This window comes from Mustela nigripes, chromosome 12, assembly GCF_022355385.1.
Source record: "Mustela nigripes isolate SB6536 chromosome 12, MUSNIG.SB6536, whole genome shotgun sequence".
NCBI lineage: Eukaryota > Metazoa > Chordata > Mammalia > Carnivora > Mustelidae > Mustela > Mustela nigripes.
This window is the reverse complement of record NC_081568.1, coordinates 87,429,974-87,447,852: the sequence shown is the minus strand read 5'-3', so window position 1 is coordinate 87,447,852 and position 17,879 is coordinate 87,429,974. Positions and strand designations below refer to the sequence as shown.

Genomic DNA, 17,879 nt, shown 5'->3' with positions numbered 1-17,879 from the left:
AGAGTTCATTAACTCCAGCATTATGTGTTTATAATCTAAGTACAAGCCACTATGGGGGGAAAAGAAGAATTTTATGAACAGCTTCCTGCTTTCAAAAGGATGCCGTTTAATCTTACTTTATTCAGCTGTAAAATGAGAATAAAAATACCTGCTTTGTGTGGCTATTTAGTCAACAGACCTGGAGTTCCTGCTCTGCTATTAGATAGTCGGGGAACATGGACAAGTCCCCAAACCTCTGTAAATAAACCTCTCTAAAGTCTAGCATGTTTGCTAGGACTACGTGAAACGGTGTATTTGCAGTGCTTCATGCAGAGCCTGGCATACAAACAGTGGTTGATAAATGCTGAGTACTGGCTGCTGTTCCTAAAGGCTGGGGAGGCAAGGTTAGCATATGATGGGAGATAGCAGCTTACAAACACAGAGGCTCAGAGCCCACCGAAGAGATGACATGCAATAGTGAAATCTGGGAATATGGCAGACATATTGTTAAAGTCACCTGCATACATGTCACATATACTGTTTAGTGTAGCTCAAGAAATTATTCCTCTGTTCACCTGACCCTTGCCCCTTTGTCTTCACTGGATCTGGGCTATGGTTTAGGACACAATGCTCCTTGGATTTCCCCTTCACCACTTACCCTAGAGATCCGGCTCTGATTTCTCTTTCCTAGTACTCTAGGTGCTAAGCCTTTGGACAGAAATATTATCTTATTTTAGACTTTATTCTGGATCCTCTTTCTGCTCTTTTCCCAGAGATACTTCCTTTGCACATGGAATACATCCTAGCTCCCCCTAAGATTTAATAGCCCTTGGAGGGGAAGCTAATGTGTTGGATGACACAAGAGTAGGTTCCTAACGGGGCACCTGGGTGGCTCAGTGGGTTAAAGCCTCTGCCGTCGGCTCAGGTCACGATCTCAGGGTCCTGGGATCGAGCCCTGCATTGGGCTCTCTGCTCAGCGGGGAGCCTGCTTCCCTTCCTCTCTCTCTGCCTGCCTCTCTGCCCACTTGTGATCTCTGTCTGTCAAATAAAAAAATAAAATATTAAAAAAAAAGAAAGAAATATATTTAAAGAGTAGGTTCCTTACCATCAAAATGAAACTAGTATCTCCTAGGTCTCACTCTTGGGATGGGCTCGTGTTGGATATGCTAACGCTCACCCACAGGTGTTCTCCACCTTGGATGCTTACACTCCACCATAGACTAGCCCATGAGAAACTTGAGATTTCTCACAATTTTCTCCTAATCTGTGTGGTATATTTTATGCAGCCCCCTGGGTGATCAAAAAAGGCTGAGGAAACCAGCAAATGATTCTAGAAGAACAGGGGGGCATGAAGAGAAAGTTGAGAATTAGCTGACTTTTCATGAAACCAACAATAGGACCAGGGATGAGACTGGCCTGACTAGAAGAAGATATTTATGTGGTGATATTAGGGATATAAGGTTCTAAAGATAGGATGGAAATCAATGATGGTACCCAAAATAGCAAAAACAGAGCAAAATCTGTGGGAAAGATCTTTCAGAACATAAATATATCACCGTTGGCAGAAAACAAAAAGGAAAGTATAGATTTTACCACATGAAAATTTAACAATTCCTAGAATATATAAAAAAGATATAAATAAAATTAAAATGATACATAATTTTAAAAAGTCAGAAATATATTTGCATCTTACCAGAGAGACCAAAGGTTACTATCTTTAATATGTCAAGTGGTATAAGAAAATCATTAAGAAAAATGTTAAACAATCTAATTTAAAATTATTTATATAGAGGCACATAAATAACTAATTAATCTGTAAAAAGAGTTGAATCCCAAGGATAATAATTCCGCAAAGTTAAATGCCTACCTAAAAGAAGTTTCCTGGATATTATTTGAATGTTTTATTGTACTTTGCTTAGTATTTTATATATATGAAAATGTAGATGTTTGACATAAACATGAATATCACAGACTGCATGTAATTAGGAAAAATAATCAAGTTTATTAGGCAGAAAGAAACCAGTCTTGAGCTTATGTGGATATTCTTTGGATTTAATTCAATTAACAGCATATCCAATTGTGAAATAAAGAAGGAATTTAGAGAACCAAATTCCCAAAGACTATGTACACAAAGCATGGTATACTCAGAGACTGTGTAATGTATTTCAGCTTTCTGGGGAACAAAACATCTTAAAACTAGTCACTTTATTTTAAAACATCTATTTTTGTCTTAAATGCCTATTTTCCAGAATACATTATCCATAGAATTACCTTTTTTTTTTCTTATTGTGAAATAACTTTAAATGGCTATCTTGTCCACCATACAGTAATAGCGCTATTTGGTGATAGACAGTAGCTCCACTTGCAGTGAGCACAACATTGCACATAGACTTGTTCAATCACTATGTGGTACACCTGAAACTAACAGTGTGCATCAACTATGCACCAATAAAATTTTTTTTAAGTCATAAAAAATATTTAAAAGCTAAAAAAGATAAAAATCTGGAAAAGAAAAAGCTTTTTAACATTTAACTGAGTAGTCATCTCACAGGTTGAGGATCCCATTCTTGTTGCCTTCTCTATATAAGAGATAGCTTTCCCCTGAATTTTCTCCAGCAGAAAACAGCCAATACAGCTGAGGCACTGCTGAAATGTGACCCAGATCCTTCCTGTCAGGCATGTCCTTGACACAGACACTGAATAATGGTGTGTTGGAGAAGTGTGACATCTCTTTCTTCTTGACCTTTTTTGGCGATGGCTTTCCTTTTCATAAGATGTTAATTTTATTTTGACAGTGAAGAAACTAGTTCTAGTATTATAAAACATTCATTCCAGTCTATGAGGGTATTTAATCTTTAAGAGAGCAGAAATCAAGGCCCCATTATATTATGACTGATATGTTACAGGAAACCGCATGGTTGGATAGCCATTATCAAAATTTAAAAGTAGACAGAGGGGGACAAAAACTGGCTTTTAAGGAAAAAAAAAATAGAAGCTTTCAGAAAGCACATAAGTCACAGCAAGGATCAGAATCTTCTATACCATTCTGATACGAACCCAGAAATACAATCTAATTGGAGGTAGTTGTCACCTAAAAGCTCTCAGGGAGAGTAAGAAATCATAACAAATAGGGGTAGTGTATTAGGAAAAACAGAGAGTAGTTTCCCTTCCCAAATGCAAAGACAATAAAAAAGAGTAAAACTAAGCTAATAAACCAGGCACCAAGTTGGTTTTGAGTACAGAAAACAATCTCAGAATTACAACCTCATTAGCATGTTCTCTCCTATGGTTCCAGGAAGAAAAAGAAGTCAGAAAAACACTTCATTACGTTTGACATTTACTAATGATGATAGAAGGTTCTATCTGAAAGAAAGGAACATTTTATAATGTCAAGTGCCACTAATGTAATTAAATGTGAACAGTCTCAGAAGGTAACTGGCTAAAATGGTACCTCTTCTCAATTTGCTCAGAAAAATGGCCCCAAAGCTTGGTTTTGCACGGTTCCTCTGTTCAGTTAATTCTGATAACTGGGAATACCTGCTGATTTTCTATAAATGGAGGCTTCCTAGAATTGAAAAACACAACTGGAAATCTCTTACAGAGAAAATGAGGGATGAAAATATGATTAAAGATGAAAACTTTCTTCCATGAAAGTTAGTTGTCATTTTCTTCTTAAAACAAAACAAAACAAAACAAAAAAACATTTTAGTTAGTTTATTTTGATTTCACAGTCATGTTTTGTTTTCTTTTGTTGTATTTTTGAGAGAGTATCTGCGTAAATGGTAGAGGTGTGAGGGAGAGGGAGAGAGAATCCTAAAGCAGACTCCTGGCTGAATGTGGAGCCCACATGGGGTTGAGACCCTGAGATCATGACCTGAGCTGAAATTAAGAGTGGGGCACTTAACCAACTGAGCCTCCTATGTGCCCCATTTCTATTCATGTTTTTAAGAGGAATTTTTGGCTTTAATGATAGGTTTGATGAGCAAATACTTGAGTATATGTCAAGAGCAGAACTGTAAAATGTAAAATATTAGCAGCATGATAAGTAGTCATGAGAAATGTTTTCAGTTTGAATTTTGAGATTTTTGTCTTTGTTTTTGCCTTAATTTTTTTCTGATAAAATACTCTATATTTTTTAACTGTATGTATGGCATTCCCAAAGTCTTCTGAAGTTATGCAGACATAACCTGCAGTTTTAAGATAGGGGGACTAACCTTGGTTTGAGTTACATTGTAATAGATTTTTGTTTTGGTGGTGACTTCCCTCTGTATAGATTGAAAGGAAGATGAAAGTAAACAGTAGTAAAGTGATATCATTCAAATAATATCACTACAATCAAAATACATTTATTGAATGTCTAGATAGAGAAAAATAGATTGAAGGATAGATAATCCTAATACATGATAAAGTAGGTAATTTTATATGTGAAGAAACTAAACCGAACACACTGATGTTAAGTCATCAACAAAAATAACTAAGGGAGATAATATGTGATAACCCAAAAATATTGTCAACAGAAATGCTAAGTGAGGATCCTGCAACATAAGACATAAAACACACGTTAATGAATTTCCAGATAGATCAAAGGTATGAAATGGAATATACGCTCAGTCATTTAGTATCTATACATACATAGTAATCTTTAGTATTTTGCTACCAGTTAATTGTAGGAATTATTTTGAATCATCAAATGAAGGTTAAACTCTGCTTAATATTTTAATGACTGCTGATTGACTGATTCATTGATTCATTTGTTCATTCATTCGGTAAACATTTGGTATCTATTACCAGTTAGGGACTGCGATCAGTTTAGATTAAACTTATACTCTATCTCTTGGAGACATATTTTTGCATATTCTAAAATACTACACATTAAAAGCATTTCATTAACCAGAATATCATATTCTCTACATGATAAAAAATTAGGTAAAATCATAAAAATATCATTTCTAAAGAACTAGACAGCCTAGCAACTTAAAATTGTAATCGAGGCCACCTGCTCAGTGGTGAGGTTCTCTGATTTATAGCCACTGAATGGTCCATACTGAATTCCCTCCAAAAGATATGCTGAAGTCCCAATCCCAGAACTTGTGAATGTGACCTTATTTGGAAATGGGGGTCTTTGTCTGTGTAATCAAGTTAATATGAGTTCAAACCGAGTTAGGGTGGGCCTTAATCCTATGACTAGTATCTTTCAAAAAAAGAGAAAACAGAGATCCAGAGCACACAGGGAAAGTCACACAAAGGCAGAGGCAGAGACGGGAGTGATACATCAATGAGTGAAGGAAGCCAGGGATTGCTGGCAACCACCAGAAGCGAGGAGAGAGGGATGAAATGAATTCTCTGCTAGAACCCACGAGGGAACATGGCCCTGTCAACACCTTTATTTAGGACTTCTGGTCTCCAGGACTGTGAGAAAATAAATTTCTATCGTTTCAAGTCACTCAGTTTGTGGTTCTTCATTACTGCAGCACTAGGAAACTAAAAGTCACTGACCCCAGTCTGGAATCTTCATGATCAGGGCAAAAGCAATATAAATTTCACAGCTACCCACACACCCATTTACTACTTCACAGAAAAGAATATATCAAACAAAAGTTTAAGGTAGTCTTAGAGAGAAGTCTAACATAGTTTCGCTGTGTAAATTCATGAAGGATGTTATGCTAAAGTGCATTACTATATTCCATGTATGTAAAATTAATTGTTCACAAAAAGGTGAGTTGATATACTTTTGGCATTTTAAAAAGTAGATCTCCATATATTTACACACACATACATATATGGTAATCAGGAAGAAAGAACAGTGTCACTTGAAATGACAAAAATTATGTATTGCTTCATGTTGATATTTGACCCGTAAACGATTGACATGCTATTATAGAAAGATCCCAAGTCATAATGCACTCTGGGACATAACCCTCCAAAAGAACAGAAACAACAAAATGGTGATAATTACACATCATTTCTTTTGTAGGATGGTACTTTCTCTCAAGTTGTATTTCTTTTTTTCACTCTCATAAATAGGCAGACAAAACAACATTGCATAGTCTTATGAATATAATAAGCAAAACAAGATGCTTAAATATTTTATGTTTCCTTGCTGTATATTTATTTTTGGAATGAAGCAAGAACTTTTTTCCTAACAGCAGTTAATCTTCTATTAAGATGAGATTTACAAACCACTTTTCTTTACTAATCTTGTACAAACAGTCCTTTTATTTCATTTACACACACTTACACAAGCATCTTTAAGTCAGACTCACATTTTAGAAGTGAGTACTAAGAAACTGGGCTCTAAATAGTTCTTCGATCAATTTGGATGTCCTTCCTACCAAGTGTCCTTTAACCATCCTTCTTAACACCAGTTTATTGATCAGATTTTCTTGTCACAATGTTTAGCTTTGAAATACCCAAACCTTCATTTTATAATGGCATCCAGCTCTAAGTAAGACATAATAAAATAAGCCTGAGGCAGAGGAAAACTTGACCTATTATTTCTTGGCACTGTTACCATGGCAATTCATCTTCCCTGGAAGAGATGAATGGTCACATATAGCTTTCTTATAGGTGGCCTTTGACTCTACCATCAGTGAGACACTCATGTACCAACCCAGTTGTATGTTTCTGCTAACAAAAGTTGAGACACTCTTCAGTAAACACTAAAGGCTCTGGTGACCTTGCTTCAAGACCTAAATAAAACTCACAATCAAACCTGTCTAAAAGGCATCTTTACTCCTTTTATTTAAGAGCTCGTTTTCTAAGAATGATTAACACAAAGACAAAGAAAGACACAATTTTTGCTTTCTTTTTAATTAATCTCCTTGACATACTTCTTCCCAGTGGGATTTTTTTTTTTTTAAAGATTTTTTCTTTATTTATCTGACAGAGATCACAAGTAGGCAGAGAGGCAGGCAGAGAGAGAGGAGGAAGCAGGCTACCTGCAGAGCAGAAAGCCCGATGTGGGGCTCGATCCCAGGACCCTGGGATCATGACCCGAGCCGAAGGCAGAGGCTTAACCCACTGAGCCACCCAGGTGCCCCCTTCCCAGTGGGATTTTGATTATGTTCAATTTTGTCAAAACCTGGGGCATAAATACTTAAATGTAGGCAAGCTCAGAGCTTTTAGTCAAGGATGCTGATTGTTTTTCTTCACAGGACACAATTCAAAATGCTTACAATGATCAAAGGATAACAGGCTTCTGAGTGGGAATCTTCTTATCTCCCTAAAATTGGCATCTAAAACTCAAACTAGACTCCTTACAAGGGATGGAACTTTCACTCACAAAAGCCACATGCTAATAGGATCGGGTTGGATGGGTGTTTGCATAGGCAGTAGGAATACTGATCTGCGCTTGCACCGGAAGTCTAAGACCTGGAGAGAGATGGCAGGGTGGACAGGCAGGCAGTAAAGAGGTCTGATTTCCCACTGGTTAGGGTGACTGGGTTATGTGAGCTCCCCATGGACAAATAAACACCACAACAGGTAGCTGTGCTTGAGCTATCTCGCCATTAACCCACTTGGTGAGAGGCCTGTCTCCTGGATGAGGTATGGGAGGCTTGTGGTACACTACCAGGGAAAGGAGGGAGTTGAAGTAATGCTAAAAGGGAAGGGAAATGAACAAACTATCCATATTATTGCACTGTGCAGCAGGATAGCCCTGCAGGGCTCCCTGAACTTCCTATTTAAGGGAACCAGCATTCGACTGTATCTCATAGAGTGTGTGCACAGCAGGAAAGGCCCATCCGGAAAAGCCAAGAGAGAACTCAAATTCATGTCCAATTAGGTAAAGTCACCTGCCCTCTCTTTATCTCCCAGCTCTCCTTCCACCTCTGACACAGTTAGAGCAAGACCTAGGAAAATAGGAGGGACAAAAGGGTGAAAGAGTGGATCAAACCCCTCTTCCAGTCCCTACGAATATAGCCACAATTAGGCTTAATGATATTGAGCTTTTTTTTTTCTTTTTTTTTGAGCAGGCTTTATTTTCCAAGGTTGGTTTTTTTATTTATTAATTTTTTATTTATTTATTTTTAGAGAGGGAGCGTGCATGCTGGGGGAGAAGCACAGGAGGAGAGAGACGGACAAGCAGACACCTCGCTGAGCACGGGGCTCAATCTCATGACCCTGAGATCATGACCTGAGCTGAAATCAAGAGTCCCAAGCTCAACTGACTAAGCCACCCAGGTGACCCAGGCTTTATTTTTGTTAAGGCAATCTTAAGTTCAGAGTAACACTGAGTGGAAAATGTAGAGATTTCCCAGATCCCCTCTGAATAGCCTCATGCATAATCTCCCCCTGCATCAACAACCCCCACCAGAGGGGTACATGGGTTGCATCTGATGAACCTGCACTGACACATCACTATCACCCAAAGCACAGAGCTTGGTATTGTACATTCTATGGGTTTGGACAAATGTATAGTGACATGTATCCCTTATTATAGTATGATACAGAGTAGGTTCACTGCCCTAAAAACTTGTGTGCTCTGAGTTTTGTTTTACTGGTGTTTTGTTTTTGTTTTTATTTTTTTAAATAAGAAACAAATGACTGGATATGGGATCTGTTCAAGTTGTGCCTTGAGAATGGACATAGGACACTGGGCAGAGTATGAATAAATGGGATTTAGATGGAAATAATACTAATGTGTGATATTTAGCACTGATAGAGTTAGGCTTCTCACCAGACTAATCACCAGTAAAGTATAACAGTGATAAGGTGAAGAGTACAGACTTCAGCAGGGCTTCATACACTTCACAGTATACTCACATCTATCATTTAATTATTCTGAGGAGGTAGACCATTTTACAGGTGACCAAACGGAGAGAGAGGGAGGTTAGGCAGCAGTTCTGAGTCATAGCAGGGAGAACTGACAGGAGTCATACAAAGCCAAGTCAACTTTGCAAATACTGGGCTGAATACTGGATAATTAAGATTTTTTTTCAGTCTAGCTCAAGGTATGACCTTATCACTTGGCTATTCAATACCTATTCCCGGTATGGGCTTTTGATCTTTGTCAAACTCCACTCATTCTTCAACCAAGGGCAGCTGTATGGTCCCAGCGCTCTACTGAAATTGTTCATGCTCAAGTAATCAATGACATTCTGACTGCCGTATCCAGGGGTTTAATTTTTGGTTCTCATCCCAGTTGCCCCAATTATTACAGATGAAAAGATCTTATCTCCTTAAACCTGCTCTTCCAGGGCATGGCTCTCCAATTTAGGGTGTAAAAAGTCAAGACAGTATTAAATATGGAACAGTGCACAACACTGTGATGTAGAGTGGGAAGGGTAGCTGAAAAATTGTTCTAAGTATTGGAGCTTGGGGAAACACAGATATTAAATTTTTCTTTTAGATATAAGTTGTAGACTTTTAATAATTATGTATAACAGATAAATTTTCAAACTAATAAAGGAAAGAATGAAAAACGTAAAAAATAAAAGCCCTCAACCAATCCAAGAGAAAGCAGGAAATGAATAGAAAAAATCATAGGATGGTCAAGCCAAAATTATAAAATAAGAAGCAAATACAATGGTGATCAGGGTAAATATTAATGGGCCAATTTTTCCAGTTAAAATGGTTCTGATGTACTAGATCAGAAATCTTATAAGAGGGAAAAAGGTATTTACAAACATTCTGTGACTCTACAGCTGAAACAGTCCTAGAAAACTTAGTTTCTTGCTTACAAATGTGGAAATGAAAGCCCAGAGAAACCAGTGAGATAATCAAATTCATGTAGCTTAAAAGTACCAGATATGCATCCAGAACCCAGACTTTCTGACTTCTAATATGTTGCTCTGTTAAATTACACTCTCTTCTTTTTTTTTTTTTTTAAGATTTTATTTATTTGTTTGACAGACAGAGATCACAAGTAGGCAGAGAGAGAGAGAGGAAGGGAAGCAGACTCCCTGCAGAGCAGAGAGCCCAATGTGGGGCTTGATCCCAGGACCCTGGGATCATGACCTGAGCCAAAAGCAGAGGCTTTAACCCAATGAGACACCCAGAGAGCAACCTCTCTTCGCCTTTTCAGCAGAAATATATTTAATCTTTATAGATTAAGTTCTGTATGCACCTTCTTTCCCTCCTGAAAATACTAGAGGCCTGCATCCCAGACTGACGACATTTTCTCCTAGAGGGTAGATAGAGAAAAGACCCGATTAGTAATAACAATCAAAACACGGCAACTAAAAAAGTATCCCGGGTGATTTTTTTTTTCTTTTGCCCTGGCCTAGGCTTAGGGTAAAACAATTTCTTGTCTAATTATATTTCTTCAGAAGTATGGAAGAAAAGTAAAGAAGGGTGAGAGGGAACAGTCAGTAAGTGGGAGAGTTTGGTAAAATTTCTGAGTTTTGATATTATCATTAAAATATGAAAAATGCTGGTGGCATATAAGAGAACTGCATTGACTTCAGTGTTTTGTACAAGTTCAATTTGAGTTACCTGTGTGACAAGACAGGAATGTAGTTCTTGGACCCAAGAATGTGGTCAAAGTCTCCTAGGAGAGTAGAGCTATTTATAGGATGGCTTTGAAACGATGAAGAGAGATGGCATGGGAAGATGAGAGAGGAGGGAGATCAGAAGCCTGTGCAAAGCCCTTAAGAGCTGAGCAGCAAAGGGGAGCTTACAAAGGCAAACTGAAGAAGAAAACTCAAAAGATTTCCAATTTTCTTTAGAAAAATTAAAGAGGATGGTTACAAATTCTGTCTGCATTGCTGGATAGCCCACAGAGGGATGGGGCACCTGTCCTTCCAGTCTTGTGTTTTCATGCTCAAAGGAACTTCAAAAAGAAATAAAAATAGCCTATCAAATGGCTATTCCTTTATTCTTCTTGACTCTCTTAACCAAGAATAAAACGAAATCTTAACTTAGCCCCAGCAATTCAGTGCCTGAGAAAAACTGATGTTTGGGCTCAAAATTTATATAAGGAAAAGCGTTGTTTTAACTAATCAATATTCTGTCTGGGTTACCTTCTTATTAAAAGTTAACTGAAGAATGCAAATCTATATTCCTAATATTGTGCTCAGACAGAAAAAAAAAATACAGAGAACACATCCATGAGGGGCAATCTCTAAATGAAATAATCTGTATTTCCCATAAACCACCAAAATGAAGCTCATCAAGCGATCTGAGAAGCTGGTTGTGTTTGAAGACTTTACTGTGTGATGTGTGTGGTGTGCTGGGGGAATCAAAGAGGGGGCAGACAGAAGTGAGCTGGAAAAAGCTCCAGGAAAAGCTAAGGCAGGTTCCCTAGTGAGGGGCTGAGAGGAGGTGGTGAGCAGACACAACCAGTCAGGATGATGGGAAATAAATGGAAATAAGGGAGGGAACGAAGAGACTGACCTATCCTTTACAAAGGCTATCCTCTGTAAATTTCTCTTCCCTATCCCCTGCGGGGACTAAAACAATATTTATCTTTAAGTACTGCAGAAGGTTTTTCTTCTGCACCTGAAAATTCACCAGGTGCTGCAAATGGACAGAATTCCCTATTCCCATTTAAACTATACTATCTGGGAAGGAAAAAACAAAACAGAGAACAGATTCTGATTTCTTTCAGAGCAGGGTGCACAGTCCAAAATGGAAGGGAGAAAATGTAACCTCTGACCAGGCACTAGGTGAGTGGGGTAGTTTGACCCCTCTGAATTTTTACTTTCAAGCTAGAATAAAGACCATGTGATTTACCCTTTCCAGGTTGTTGTAAGGATTAGATAAATTAACATACTTAAAGGCTTCTCAAACATACAAGGTGCTCAAATGGGACCTCTTTTTTGCTCTTCTCCCAGAGCAAGAATATATGGAGGAGAGAACAAGGGTTTTGGTGTTAAAATACCTGGGACTGCTACTCTGGTTCTGAGATACATACTGTGTGTCTTTAGAGATATCACCTAACCTCTCTGAGCATCACTTTCAAGATTTCCAAAATGAAATCAATACCTAATGCTGAGTTGAATTGAAAGCTGCAAATGAGAAAAGTCCTATGTGAGCTATAAAATGCCATAGCTAGCATCATTATTGATTGTGTTAAGGATAGCAAAGACTCGGAAGCTAGCGTGTCAAATCCCAAGAGAAGGTGCCTGTTAAGACGCAAATGGCCTGCTCAGTGGAATATCATTCCCTACTTATCCCACCCTCAGGAAAGGAGCAGAAATAAAGATGTGTGTCCTTCAGAATCACCCAGAATCTACATGCCCTCTTCTTCTCTCTCCGTGCCCCCACACGTAAAAAGGGAACAGATTTCAAAGATGAAATACACAATTAATTCTCTATCATGACTATAACTTGATTATGCTTATGAAATTCTTGAGAGTCCTCTCCACATTCTTATTTCTGTAATTGTTTTGACTGTCCTTGAGACAAAAGGCCTCATGAATCATGACAGAGTTTCAAGGTTAAAGCACTGAGTTCCACATTTCAAACTATTGCTCACTGTAGTTGATAAGAACCCTTTAACAATAAGTATTATGTCTGATGAATGAAGTCTCTAAAGGACACAGGAGACAAAGGGAAATGAAAATGTAGAACCCAGATGCTACGGGAATATACGTCACTGTAGCATCTCATTCTGGGCTCCACTAGGCAGGAGGCAAGCTCGCAGCAGGCTGCTGGCTGGGTAAGGGACAAGGGGGCCGAGAGAAGAAAATAATTATCTGTCCTCAGACAGACAGAAAGGGGAGCGCCAGAAAGCCAGGGAGAAGAGCCATCAGGGAAAGGGTGTTTACTGTGGAAAGGCTTCTTGGCCAGAGACAGACTACTGTTAATAATCCATACCTTTCTATTTTAGAAGTGGGGCTAATATATTTCTTTGTTTCTTTATGAATAACCTTCATTGCAAATAAGTTTTAAAAATATAATGAGATGCCTCTTTGGAGAACAGTGTGGAGATTCCTCAAGAAATTAAAAATAGAACTTCCCTATGACCCTGCCATTGCACTACTGGGTATTTACCCCAAAGATACAGATGTTGTGAAAAGAAGGGCCATCTGTACCCCAATGTTTATAGCAGCAATGGCCACGGTTGCTAAACTGTGGAAAGAACCAAGATGCCCTTCAATGGACGAATGGATAAGGAAGATGTGGTCCATATACACTATGGAGTATTATGCCTCCATCAGAAAGGATGAATACCCAACTTTTGTAGGAACATGGATGGGATTGGAAGAGATTATGATGAGTGAAATAAGTCAAGCAGACAGAGTCAATTATCATATGGTTTCACTTATTTGTGGAGCATAACAAATAGCATGGAGTACATGGAGAGATAGAGAGGATAAGGGAGTTGGGGGAAATTGGAAGGGGAAGTGAATCATGAGAGACTATGGACTCTGAAAAAGAATCTGAGGGTTTTGAAGGGGCGGGGGGTGGGAGGTCAGGGTACCAGGTGGTGGGTATTATAGAGGGCACAGATGGCATGGAGCACTAGGTGTGGTGCAAAAATAATGAATACTGTTATGCTGAAAATAAAAAATAAATTAAAAAAAATATAATGAGATGATATGCCATCCAATGGAATATCTAAACTCAAAGGCAATTCTGAGTTGCTGACTGTCGTTTCACAAGTCATTGAGTTGGTGGAAAATATGAATCCCATTGTCTGGCATTTGGGAAGCAGGGACATTCAAACGCCCCGCCTTGTATAGCACGGGGTGATTTCTCACATGACCCCACGGGACTGGGGTCATGATTCTGTATGAGATTAGATAGCATTAAATTTTATAAGGCACAAAGTATCCAGGATAAAATCAAGCAAGGGTAATTGAACAATTACAGCTTCAAGATCAGGATCATGGGGAAGATGACAACCCCGGGCTGTTTGCCTATATTTTTCCAGTTATGCTGAAACTGTCAAAAGATGGCTTTGATTGCTATTTAAGCAATTTTCTCTTTTCTGTTCAGTTGTGTTCAGACACCAACGTAGAGCTGAGGTTGACGTTCAGTTCAGCAACTGGAGGAATGGAAATTGGAGACAGAAGTCAGAGGCTAGCTACAAAGATGCCGATAGGGTTAATAAGATATGTGCCTATGGAAAAAATTCAAGGAGGCTTTATTAAGTCTCACGAGTCTGAAGAGTGTCTTTCTACAAATATGAAGATATAAAAGTCTTTCTGATAGAGCATGGGAAGAGGCTCCTTCTTTTTCTTTCTTTCTTGTTTCAAATAAATCTTCATTCAAGACAGGAGTGGAGTTCCTAGGGGGGGGGAGGGGGAGGAAATAGGGCCTGGACATTGGCTGAAAGGACGGGGGAAGCTAGGAAGACAGGCACCCACTGCTGAGGACCAACTGTGAGGTGTGGACTCTCCTTCAGGGAGGGGAGAGGGGCCCACAGGCACCCAGGACCCTCTTACTATAGTTACTGGGGCCCCTGATTTTGAAAGGGATAAAATCCAACCATAGAACTGTAAGCAAACAAATTCTAAGAGAGGCCAAACTCATACTAAAACTTGATGCAACCTAAATATAGAATAACATCTACAGAATTTATTCAAGCTGAATTCTATTTAGGAGTTACATCCTCTACTAAGTGAGAAAAAGCAAATTTCCAGAAGTCATTACAAATAAACCAACCACATTATATCTCCAGATCCAATTAAAAAGAACCTGTATCAAGTTGCAGCTCCATCACTCACTAGAAGAGTACTATGTTAACCACTCATACCTCTTAAATTTAAGAAGAAAGCTTAGCTAAGACCAACAAAAAAAAAAAACAAAAAAAAAAAAACAAAACCATTGTTGTTCTGGGAAACAAAACCTGCGCATAAAGCAAATTTAGTTTTTATTTTTCATAGTAAAAAGATACCCAAATCACTGCATTACAAATAGACTAAATAGACCTAAATCATTTGCCAAACAATCTGGCAGCCCATAAAAGCATTTTTTCCCACATTTAAATTTCACTGACAACACGGCTGCTGGCATGAGAAGCCTGAAAGGGCATTAGCATTCTGACGATAATTCAAATTTTTACTTTCAACGTGAAAAGTTCTTTCAGGGCTCGTGTGCCAGACAAATGTATTTTTCTTACCATGTCAACAGATTCTACTGCATGAATAGCTTGATAGCGGAGTCAGAGAGCAGATGCACTGGCATCTACAGATCCCTCTCCTACAGGAAAGACAGAAATGTGTCCAGCTGGGCCCCACCCAGACTGGAGTATGCCAGGCTCGATGATCACGCTGTGCTAATAAGGTCAGGGTCTGATCCCTGCGTGTTCTTTGTTCTGCTCGACTATATGCTCAAGCTGGCCTCTCAAATGTGAGGCAAAGATGGATGAGCAGGGGAGTAAGGCTGGATTTGCACATACCCATCATCCTTCCCAGGACTAGACAAATGAATGATTCTTTATACCCAAAGACTACTTAGAGTTGCCGAAGAACAAGATGACTTGGGTCAAGTCTCTTTCCTTTGGAAGCCAATAGTGATAAATTCTGATGTAGCCCAGACTGGCTTGGGCTAACCTCATGTTCAGGAGACCTAGTCTTTCGAACTGGCTTATTTATAAATTATAGTTGGCAAATGAACATCGGGCCATACCCTCAGAAGCTCTCCTCTAGTAGATTTGGTGGTGGATGCTGGGAATTGGCACTCTCTCCAAGCATCCTTGGCCACTCTGATCCTGAGAGTCGAACTACTGCTAAAGAATTGGGAAGGGCAGGGATGCTGGGGCTAAGTGGCTAGTGTTTACACCTGGGCTCCGTCACTTACTAGCTGTGTGATCTTAGAAAAATAAGTTCACCTTTCTACCCCTTAGTTTTCCCAACTGTAAAATGGGGATCATGAATGATGACCTCCAAGGTTGTCATGAAGATCAAATCAATGAATGCAGACAATTGGTTAGCACAGACCCTCAAACATAGGAAGCCAACAATACATGTCAGTAATCACTCCCAGTGATGCTTTCATTATTTTAAAACTTTCTTTCTTACATGCAATGTTTTATATAACAATATGTTTCATGTTTATGGCTTGGATTTTTTAAGTTGCTATAGAAATTTATAGATAGATAGGTAGTATTTTATTAGTAGTATTTTTTAAGATCTAATTCTTATTGCCATATATTTTCAAAGATGTGACAAATCATTGTTAATTACTCTTATTTAAATAAGATGATGAATGACCAAGAGGTAAAGATGCCTTATAAGTTATTATTCCTCAGTAAAATAGGATTTTTTTTTTCTCAAATGGAAATGAGATTACTGCTACGGGCTTGCAGTTTGCTTGAAATTGACAGGTAAAAATCTATGAGCTTCAAAATTTCTTTCTGCTAGAAGACTTACTTGAATATGAAGACAATTAGACAATTCCAATTGTCTAAGGCAATTAAAAAAGAGACAAGCAAATAAAAATGGAAAATTTCCATGGAAAGGAAAGCAAACAAATAATGACTGGAATGTTCTCTAGGCCTTTATCCAAACTGGTTTTTTGCAAAGGGATGAAGCCCTTTGCCTCAGTGGTAAATAGTGATTGGAACTGTATAGTTTTTGATCAAAATAGAGAAACTTACTAATAAAAAAATCAGTTGCCTCATGAATTCATGACTCCTTCATTGCTGGACATGTTTGAACATAGGCTAGGTGAGCAATGTCAAAGATGATTAGAAAAGTGATGCATCCTGTAAAGGGTTAGACTATACGATGACAAAATTCCAAGAGGAAAGCTGTAGATGGTGCCTAAACTGTAAAAACTGAGCACTGGAAGCTTAATGTTTCTGATAAAGACCAAAATTCAGAGGAGTTACTAAACAACTGTAAAAAGACAAAGGACTTAGATATGAGTTATGTTTTACTTTCTTAGCTCTAGATGAGAATTCCAAAGCAGAGATGTTCTAAAACCAACACTCTATAGATAGGTATAGCTTCATTATATTACACATCTACTTTTTCCTCTTTTATTTTAAATTTTTTATTTTTTAAAAGATTTCATTTATTTATTTGACAGAGAGAAAGAGAGATCACAAGTAGGCAGAGAGGCAGGCTGAGAGAGAGGGAGAAGCAGGCTCCCCACTGAGCAAAGAGCCCGACACGGGGCTCTGTCCCAGGACCCTGAGATCATGACCTAAGCCGAAGGCAGAGGCTCAACCCACTGAGCCACCCAAGTGCCGCTCTACTTTTTCTTCTAATAATTCTTTTAGATTACTGATATTCTGCTTTTCCTATGGTATAAGTCTCAATGATTCCATAAGAGAGATTAGCCATTTGTCTGTAAATAAAGATACAAATTTGGGGCGGATGCCCAAGGCAACTGTTGACAGTATGCTCTTCCAGAGGGTGCTCAAACTCTCTTCCCCTAAGACTACTGTCCCACAATGTGTTGCTGGAACTGACCGATCTTTCTTCTTAGTTAGTAAGAGAGTAAAAGCTACTCTTTAAGCAAAAAACTGTTCCTATCCTTGGTATCTTCTTTACACTTATTAGTAGATCACCTGGTCCTTGCTGGACTAAATTATGTTAATTTGTACTTAAAAAAAAATGTCCCACATGTGTCCCAAACTATCAGGGAAACATTATGAGTCATAAAGAGATAATTTTATATGGGAGGCTCCGAAGATGTAATGCTTAGTATCTCCTATGTTGAAATAAACTGCAAAGCTGCTATGAGCAATGGGAAAGCAAGAGGAACTGGATGGGCCAGCGCTTGATCAAATGCAGCCTAATCGTCCCATCACAGGAAGATGGATGCTTCAGGCATGAACACATTAACATATAAAATTTAATTTGCTCCATTTCCAGAAACAAGTTAAATTAGACTAGGAACCAAACAGCCCCTCTCCAAAGAGAGAGGAAGAGAGAGAGGACCGGAGGGAGGAAGGTAGAGGAAGAGCAAGTGGAGAAAAGAGGACAGAGACATTTGGGAACAAATCATTGTATTCAAGAAGTCCTTCTAGCAGTAAGTTTGGGCATCATCTAATTCTGCTC

At 38.6% G+C, this 17,879-nt stretch overlaps 1 protein-coding gene across 2 annotated transcripts in view; it reads right to left on the bottom strand.

The window, feature by feature from the left end:
• The window catches only part of RAB3C (RAB3C, member RAS oncogene family), a 291,590-nt gene that overhangs the window by 165,287 nt on the left and 108,424 nt on the right, over positions 1-17,879 (bottom strand). The gene's annotated exons all lie outside the window — the stretch shown is intronic.